The following is a 9,228-nucleotide window of genomic DNA, read 5'->3' as shown; positions in this document are numbered from 1 at the left end:
ACCCCAGTGGGACGTCAATGTGAATGACTATGAGAAACCTTGGAGAGGACCGCATATGTGGGTAACCCCGGATTGTACTGTGCTTCAACATACGAGTATTATTATGGTGTGTGTATAAGGTAAGACATATTATCTGGCGTTTTGTTTCGCAATATTATGCAAAAGCAACTTTTCTAGTTCACATTCCGTTTCCTTAGTTTATATTCTATTGTTTGATTATTTTATATGTATGGTGAATATATATAATAAATCTATAGAGCTACATGCTCCCTGGTGTCCGTTGCCGTCACCTCCCCTCCTAACCATAACATTTATATCATTATGTTTATTTATGATCCATTATTAGCTGCATCCATTTGGCTTGTTAGAGAGTCTTCTGTCACATGACTCTGTTTCACCAAACCAACGCAAGCCCTCGTAATGTTTGACTCCTGTCCACCAATCAAACGGAGCCGGGCAGTCACATGACAAGCGACATGACGTCAGTCGAGGCAATGTTTACTCGGATAAAACTAGGATAAAGAACATTTATATTATGCTCTGTCATCTCTGTTCGTAGAAATGTTCACAGTTCAGCCTACAAGACTTCCACTTACAACCGGAAAAAATATGTTGCGGTATTGTTTTAGCTAACGTTGTGCTATCATTAGCCCTGTTATAGCATCGTAAGCCAGTGTAAAATGTGCTTAACTTCTAGTACATTCCTAGTAGAGTGTCTTTGTTTCTAAAAACACCCATACAGGTCGAACTGAGATGCTAACGTTAGAATGCTAACAGTCAGAAAGCGTCAAGTACCAAGTTATATGACTCTTGAGGGGTACGGCTGCAAAGTACGCTAATGTATGCATGCTAGTGTTAGTGTCACTTGGTGGTTTTCGCAGCTTACTGCGGGGTCGTTCTCCCAGGAATGCAGACGGACTACTCCGGACAAGGCGTGCAGGTAAAAATAAGATTTATTCCTCACGAAATCAAAGGAGTACAAAACAGAAAGCAAGCCGACAGAACAACGTGCCTGATCGCACTCGAAGCTAAACTAACACTTAGCATAAACTATGGATATGTAAATATGCCTCTGATTAGTGCTCGGGTAGCAGGTGAGCGGCCGAACACTAATCAGAGACAGGTGAACATAATGAGCAACCATGACAACCAAAACCAGCTCAGGAGGTGCACAAACAGGAACTAAAGGAGTCCAAAACTAACAGAAAACACATTCGGACCAAGGATCATGACAGTTAGCATGCTTCAGGTCCCAAATTATATGACTTAGTTGTTCGAATGCAAAATTGGCTAAAAAAGTTAGCATGATAATTTTAGCATATGTCAAGAACCAAAATATGACTCCGCTAAAAAGTGTAAAATTTTCTTTAAAAAGTTAGCATTGACGAGCATTTTCACTTTGGAACCGTTCTAGTCGGTCGAGAGATGTGGCATATGTTGATGTTTGTATATTGCGCATTCATTTTAAATGGGGAACAATTCCTGGTAATTCCGTGAAAACACGGAATTTTCGTAACCCGGGAATATGTCGGTTGGGAAATATGTTGACAGCATGTAGATGCTGAAGAGTGCAAGGCCAAGAACCGAACCCTGTGGAACTCCGCACGTTACCTTAACATACTCAGAGGTCACATTGTTATGGGAGACGCACTGCATCCTGTCAGTAAGATAGGAGTTAAACCAAGAAAAGGCTAAGTCTGACATACCAATACGTGATTTGATACGTTCTATTAAAATGTTATGATTGACGGTATCGAAAGCAGCGCTACGATCAAGAAGCAGCAACATGGATGACGCATCAGCATCTATGGTTAACAATAGGTCATTAGCCATTTTTGTGAGGGCTGTCTCCGTAGAGTGATTTTCCCTGAAACCGGACTGAAAGGGTTCACAGAGATTGTCAGATGCTCTAATTGTTCGTTTAGCTGCTGTGCAACAATTTTTTTCGAGATAAAGGGAAGGTGGGACACCGGCAGGTAGTTTACCATGAGGTCAGGATCAAGGTTAAGTCTTTTGAGCAGAGGATAAATAACCGCTTTTTTGAATGCTAAGGGAACAGTGCCACAGGAAAGTGATAAGTTTATAATATTTATAAATGGTCTTAATATTACAAACAGAAGAGACGCTACTTTTACTCAGTTACATTAAGCATTCACACAATAAAAGGAAATCAAATATCTCAAGGGGTTTAGATTGAATTTTACACTGATTTCCTTTGTTGCCTATAACACAAAGCTAAGTTGTAAATGTTTTGTTCAGATAGTTCAGCTGTATATCGATTGACCAACATTGTCTTGGTTTTAATATTTTTAATGTACAATATGCATCCTTCATTTTCCCAGTATGAAAATGTGCACACCTGGGCAGCTGGGCAACAGCTGTCTTGTCAGGGGAGTTTTCTGATGAGATGTTTGGCAGATAGCTGGACACTAAATACCAAGAGTAGTTATCCCGGTCTATTAGTCACGGAGCCCTTCTGGCGAGGAGACAGTTTATGGGTACTCGAGGCAAAAACAAAAAAACAGTTTGTCTGACGCCAACAGTATTTATAACGTGGGCCACCCTTCTGGCTCAGATGCTAGAATTTGAGGATTCTAGCCTGAACACATGATCACTGCCTTCATTTAAACAGTTCTCAGCTCACTCACTGCACCTCGGGCACTTTGAACGTTAAATATAGTCTTGCACTTTGAAAAAGAGCAAGATTGTTCCGCTTCTACCAGGGGATCGGCCCAAACATCGGCACAGACAAAGTTTCTCTATTACTTTCTAGTAGGGCTGTACCGATTAACCGGCCACCAATCAGTATCGGCCAGTTTTTTTGAAAAATTATGTGTTTGCCATTTTAACGCCGATAACAAACACCGTATTTCAGTGCATCTAAAAGCTAATTATGTTTCTCCGTAGTACATACACAGCATTTATGCATGTTTTAGTGTTTTAAGTATTACGGGTGTCAAAAAAAAAAATAGAATGAATTGGTATTCTTGATCGATTATAAAAAAAAATTAGATTTTTTATTTATTTATTTTTTTATTTTTTTTATTTTTTTTTTACCTGTCCTGTCGAGCCACTCGGGCAAATCATATAGTTGATATAGATCAGGGGTGTCAAACTAATTTCCATTGAGGGCCACATCGCAGTAATGGCTGCTTTCAGAGGGCCACTTTTTTAAAATTAATTTAAGATTAATAACCTGTGATTAATCATGATTATTCTAAATGCATATGCATAACAATTAAAATATTTTGGTTTATGTATAACTTGCTTTAAAATAATAAATAAAGGTGACAAGCAGATATTTAACTATTTGTTTTTATCTCACAAAAATAGTTTTGTTATACAGTATATAATAATATAATTGGCATGATCAGAAAATATTGAAGTTTAAATAATGCATTTTTTTTCTGTCAAAATTGAACAAACGAATGCATTTAGTAAAAAAAAAAATTAAAAGAAGTATTTTATTTAAACCCATTTTTTCCAGGCTTTTGCGGGCCACATAAAATGATGTGGCAGGCCAGAACTGGCCCCCAGGCCTTGAGTTTGACATCTATGATGTAGATTATCATACTTACTTTACAAAAGAGAAGTGTTGGATACTTCTGCCTAATTTGTATTTGACTTTATTAAATGTTTTGGTGATTTTATTAAACAAAACATTTTTCACAGCTGTTTATGGAATGTAGTTAATCAAAGAACTGGCTCCCAATGTTTTCCAAAAGTATTGATTCTGAATCGAGAATCGTTTTGAATCGAGAATCGATTCTGAATCGAATCTTTACCCCCAAGAATCAAATCAAATCGTGTGGTTAAAGTTAAAAGTTAAAGTTAAAAAGTTAAAGTGCCAATGGTTGTCACACACACACTAGGTGTGGCGAAATTATTCTCTTCATTTGACCCATCACCCTTGATCACCCCCTGGGAGGTGAGGGGAGCAGTGAGCAGCAGCGGTGGCTGCGCCTGGGAATAATTTTTGGTGATTCAACCCCCAATTCCAGCCCTTGATGCCGAGTGCCAAGCAGGGAGGTAATGGGTGCCATTTTTATAGTCTTTGGTATGACTCCCAGAGATTCACAGCCCTATTACTGTTATGTTCGTGTTTGAAGGATGAGGCTGTTGATAGCAAGTAGCTTAACTTTTAATGCTTACGTTCTCAACAACATACATGTGTCTTTTATGCCGTCTTGTTCTACCACCTTATGTGGCACGGTAAGCAGCATACTAACCAGTACTGCCCCCTAGTGGTCATACCTGTAATAACATCTGATCATAACATCCCCCTTTTTCTAAGACAAAATGTATTGACCTAACTAATCATGTTAGCTGGGTCAGTTATTTTAAAAAATTCTCATTTAGTCTACCTCTGACACATATGTGCGGTATGAACAATTTCAAATTGCGTAGGCTATCTCAAATCTGAGCCAATACTATTAATAACACTTTCACAACAATCAATATACATTTTGTTCAACATATTTAACATGCATATTGACTTTTCTTTGTTTACAAGTTCAGTCTATCAGGCCTTTTGATTTCTCTTGTGGACCTTCTTAACTCAGGTTCATTTGGAGTAGGTGTGTTACAGTCAGCGTTACAGTCCATAACAGGTGTGGGTATTACCTGAGATTCACCACAAGTTACACTGAGCTCACCAACAGTCCCTTGAGGAGTCTTTAACAGACTGCGACGATTGCATCTGAGGATTTGTCCATCATCAGTTCTCACCGTGTACGATCTTGGAGCAACTTCTTGCAGCACTGTTGCTTTTGTACTCCATCCATCAGTATCCTCAATCCTGACTGTGTTGTTGGTAGTCAGTGGAGGAAGACGCTTGGTTGTTTTGTCATAAAATGAATTTTGCATCATCTTCTGTTGTCGTAGTTTATGTTCAATCTTTGAGGGATTATTTTGCTTTATTATATTGTTTGAATGACTCGGCAAGGTTGTTCATAGCTTGCTCTTCATCAGCAGTTCAGCTGGTGATAGTCCGCACTGAAGAGGTGATGCTCTGTAGCTCAATAAAGCCAGATACGGATCCGAGTCACTGTCAGCTGCTTTCTTTAGGAGTTGCTTTAGAATGTGAACTCCTTTTTCCGCTTACCCGTTTGATTGTGCATAATGTGGGCTTGACGTCACATGCTGGAAATCATATTGCACTGCAAACTTCTGCCATTCTTTGCTGCTGAAGCATGGGCCGTTGTCGCTTACTACAGTGTGTGGAATGCCATGCCTGGCGAATATAGATTTAGCATGTGTTATTACACAAGTTGACGTTAAGCCTGCTAGTAGCGCCATTTCAGGGAAGTTTGAGTAGTAATCTACTACCACTAAATAGTCTTTACCTCTGAGATGAAACAAGTCCATTCCTACTTTGTGCCATGGTGCGGTTGGCACCTCAGCAACCACCATAGGCTCTTTGCTCTGCTTGTTCCTGTGTTTCTGGCATGTTTCACATTTATTTGTGAGTGTTTCAATGTCTTTGTTCAGTCCGGGCCAGAAAACTGACTCTCTCGCCCTCCTTTTGCATTTTTCAATGCCGAGATGGCCTTCATGTGTCCTGTGCAAAATGTCCATTCTCAAAGCCTGTGGAATCACAATCCTGCCCTTTTTCAACAGCAGTCCATCCACAGTACTGAGCTCACCTCTGACGTGATAAAATAGTGGACATGAGCCAGCCGGCCATCCCTCATCCATGTTCCTCATGACATGTTGTAGCTCAGCATCCGTTGCTGTAGCCTCAGCTATTTGTCTTGACTTTGTGTCTGACACAGGCAGTGTAGCAGACACCATGTTTACATGACACTGTATGTCCTCATCTGTTGCACTCACACTGTCGCCTGTAGTTGCTCTGGATAGGGCATCAGCAAGGATTAGGTGTTTACCTGGAGTATATATCAGTTCAAAATCATACCTTTGCATTTTCATCATCAACCGTTGAATCCGCGGTGACATTTCATTCAGATTCTTTTTGATGATGGCAACCAGCGGTCGGTGATCCGTTTCAACTGTGAAGGACGGCAGGCCGTACACATAGCTATGAAACCGCTCCAAACCATATGCCAGTCCCAAACATTCTTTTTCGATCTGAGCGTACCGACATTCCGATTTTGTCAGAGCCTGAGAAACAGCTACCACATCCATGGAAGGCAGCAGGCGTGCAAATTAACCTTTCTTTGCATAGGCTACCGGTTTCCAGTGCTCACCCTCAGCCTGGAGTAGAACGGCACCAATACCATCTTTGGAAGTATCGGTTGACACTTTTATCCTCTTTGTGTGGTCATAAAATGACAACACAGGTGCTGTAGTCAGTGTGTTCTTGAGTTTTTGCCACTCAGGCTCATGTTTCACTGTCCATTTAAAATCACAGTCCCTGTGCAGAAGCTCTCGTATGCAAGATGTCTTTGCTGTCAAATTGGGAATGAATTTACCTATAAAATTGACCATCCCCATGATGCTTAGCACACCGGTTTTGTCTGTGGGCCTTGGCATGTTCTGTATTGCACGTATTTTTTCTTGATCTGGTTGGACACCACGTGCAGACAGCTTGTCTCCAAGGAAAAGGATCTCCTGAACACCAAACTCACATTTACTCTTGTTTAGTTTTAGTCCATACTTTTTTATGCGTTCCATAACTCTGTTTAGTCTCTCATTGTGCTCTTGGGCTGTGGATCCCCATATGATGATGTCATCAATGTAGACTCGAACTCCATCCAAGCCCTCGATGATCTGCTCCATCGCTCTGTGAAATATTTCAGGTGCTGACTTTATTCCAAAAGGCAGTCTGAGAAAGCAGTGTCTGCCAAAGGGCGTATTAAAGGTACAGTACATTGTGCTGCTTTCACTCCGTTTCAGCTGCCAGAAACCTTGTGAGGCGTCAAGCTTTGTGAAGTAGCTGGCACCTGACACTTCACTGATGATCTCTTCACGTGTAGGTATTTGATAATGTTCACGCTTAATGCTCTCATTTAGATCTTTAGGGTCCATACATATTCTCAACTCACCATTCTTTTTCTTTGTGATGACCATTGAGTTGACCCAGTCTGTAGGCTCATTAACCTTTTTGATCACCCCCAGCATGATCATTCTGTCGAGTTCTTTCTTTAGGCTGTCTTTCAGTGGGGCTGGAACTCTGCGTGCTGCATGCACAACTGGTTGGGCATCTTCTTTCAATTGTATTTTATATGTGAAGGGCAAAACACCAATACCCTTGAAAACATCTGAAAAGTTCTAAACAACTGTTTCCATAGAGTCATTTGTTGGGATAATGCTATACACTCTTTTCACAAGTGCTAGTTCTTCACAGGCTCTGTCACCCAGAAGTGATTCACGTCCCTCATTCACAACAAAGAAGCATAGGTGGTGCACTTTTCCTTTAACTGTGACACTCAACCTGCATGTGCCCAAACATTTAATTGGTTGTCCATTGTAGTCTTTAAGTCCAGATTCTTTTCTCTTTATTTGTGGCTTGTTTTTCATTGCCTTTACATCACACATGCTTATGAGATTTGCTTTTGCACCCGTGTCCAATCTCATGGTGACTACAGTCCCATTTATCATTAGAGGAGCTATCCATGTATCTTCTTCATTGTCTGGTTTACTTATTTGCTCACTTTCCAAATTTACCATGCCAACAAAGAACGTGTCACTGAGATCAGGCTCATCTACTATGTTTACAGTTTTTCCTTTCTTCCCCTCTTTCCATTTGGAGAAGCACTGTTTAGCAAAATGATTCTTGCCTTGGCAACTTGAGCATTGCTTACCAAACGCTGGACATTGTCGGGGCTTGTGCTTTGTGCCGCAGCGCTTGCAGCTTATCATCTCGTCCTCCGACTGCCGTGCAGGCCGGGTCTGTGTGCGCTGTCTCCGCTGGTACGACACTGCTCCTACCGCTGTCGCTCTGCGCCGAGGCGACTGCAGACATCTCGCTGAACGTCCTCACATGCTTTTGGGACAGCTCACTCGCCTGGCAGATCTTAATGGCTCCCGCCAGCGTCAACTCCATCTCTCGTAGTAGCCTCTCTCTGACCTTTTTATCCTCCACGCCGAAGACTATCTGGTCCCGGATCATGGAGTCCTTCAGCGTCGCGAAGTTGCAGGACTGCGCCTTTAGCCGCGAGTCCGTCAGGAAGCTATCAAATGGCTCATGCTGCCGCTGCGTACGAGACCGAAACACGTACCTCTCGTACGTCTCGTTCTTCTTCGGAGAACAGTGAGCGTCAAATTTGCTAAGCACTACATCCAACTTTCCATTATCGTCAGGAGTGTCAAACACAAACGTGTTAAATACTTCTATGGCCTGTGGCCCTGCTATTGTTAGCAGCAGCGCTACCTTTCTCGCCTCCGGCTTTGTCTCGTGAAACTGCTGTTTGAAGGTGCGCCAGTTCTCGTCGACATTCCCCGTTAGTTTCAAACTCTCCGGTGATTTTAAATCCATGTCGTCAAGTCGAGTTTACTCCTGGTACCATGTTATGTTCGTGTTTGGAGGATGAGGCTGTTGATAGCAAGTAGCTTAACTTTTAATGCTTACGTTCTCAACAACATACATGTGTCTTTTATGCCGTCTTGTTCTACCACCTTATGTGGCACAATAAGCAGCATACTCACCAGTACTGCCCCCTAGTGGTCATACCTGTAGTAACATCTGATCATAACAATTACGTATCATTATCAAATATTACTATCACTGAAGGATGAGGCTAAATACGTTACACACGGAGAGCAAGTCAGGAGCAGACATGCTAAAAGTGCATTTTCTGTTTTTGCTTTAAGCTTTCCGTCTTGACGCTTCGATGTTTTCCTTGGTCTGCCGGTACTTTTCCATGTTGTTTTTACTTGCTCCAAATTTTTAACATCTTTTGCATAATTTCACGATGATTTACCCTCTTGGAGGAGTTTCATAATCCTCCTGTTACTCTCCTTTGTTTCAATGGACGTCTCTCATTTCGGAGCCATGATTCATGACAATCCACCTGGTGCAACAGCTCTCCAAGGTGCGACCACTCATTTTCAAATGCAGACTAATCCTTTAATCACAAGTGTCTCAAAGGGCTGCACAAGCCACGACAACATCCTCGGCTCAGATCCCCCATCAGGGCAAGAAAAAACCAGTGGATCAAGTTAATAATGTGAGAGTCCAGTCCATAGTGGGGCTAGGAGGGGATCATCTTGAATCTTGAATCTTCACACGCTAGGTGTTCATTTAGCTGCTGTGCAACAATTTTTTGA

This window comes from Entelurus aequoreus, linkage group LG25, assembly GCF_033978785.1.
Source record: "Entelurus aequoreus isolate RoL-2023_Sb linkage group LG25, RoL_Eaeq_v1.1, whole genome shotgun sequence".
NCBI classification, from domain to species: Eukaryota; Metazoa; Chordata; class Actinopteri; order Syngnathiformes; family Syngnathidae; genus Entelurus; species Entelurus aequoreus.
This window is presented reverse-complemented; position numbering follows the sequence as displayed.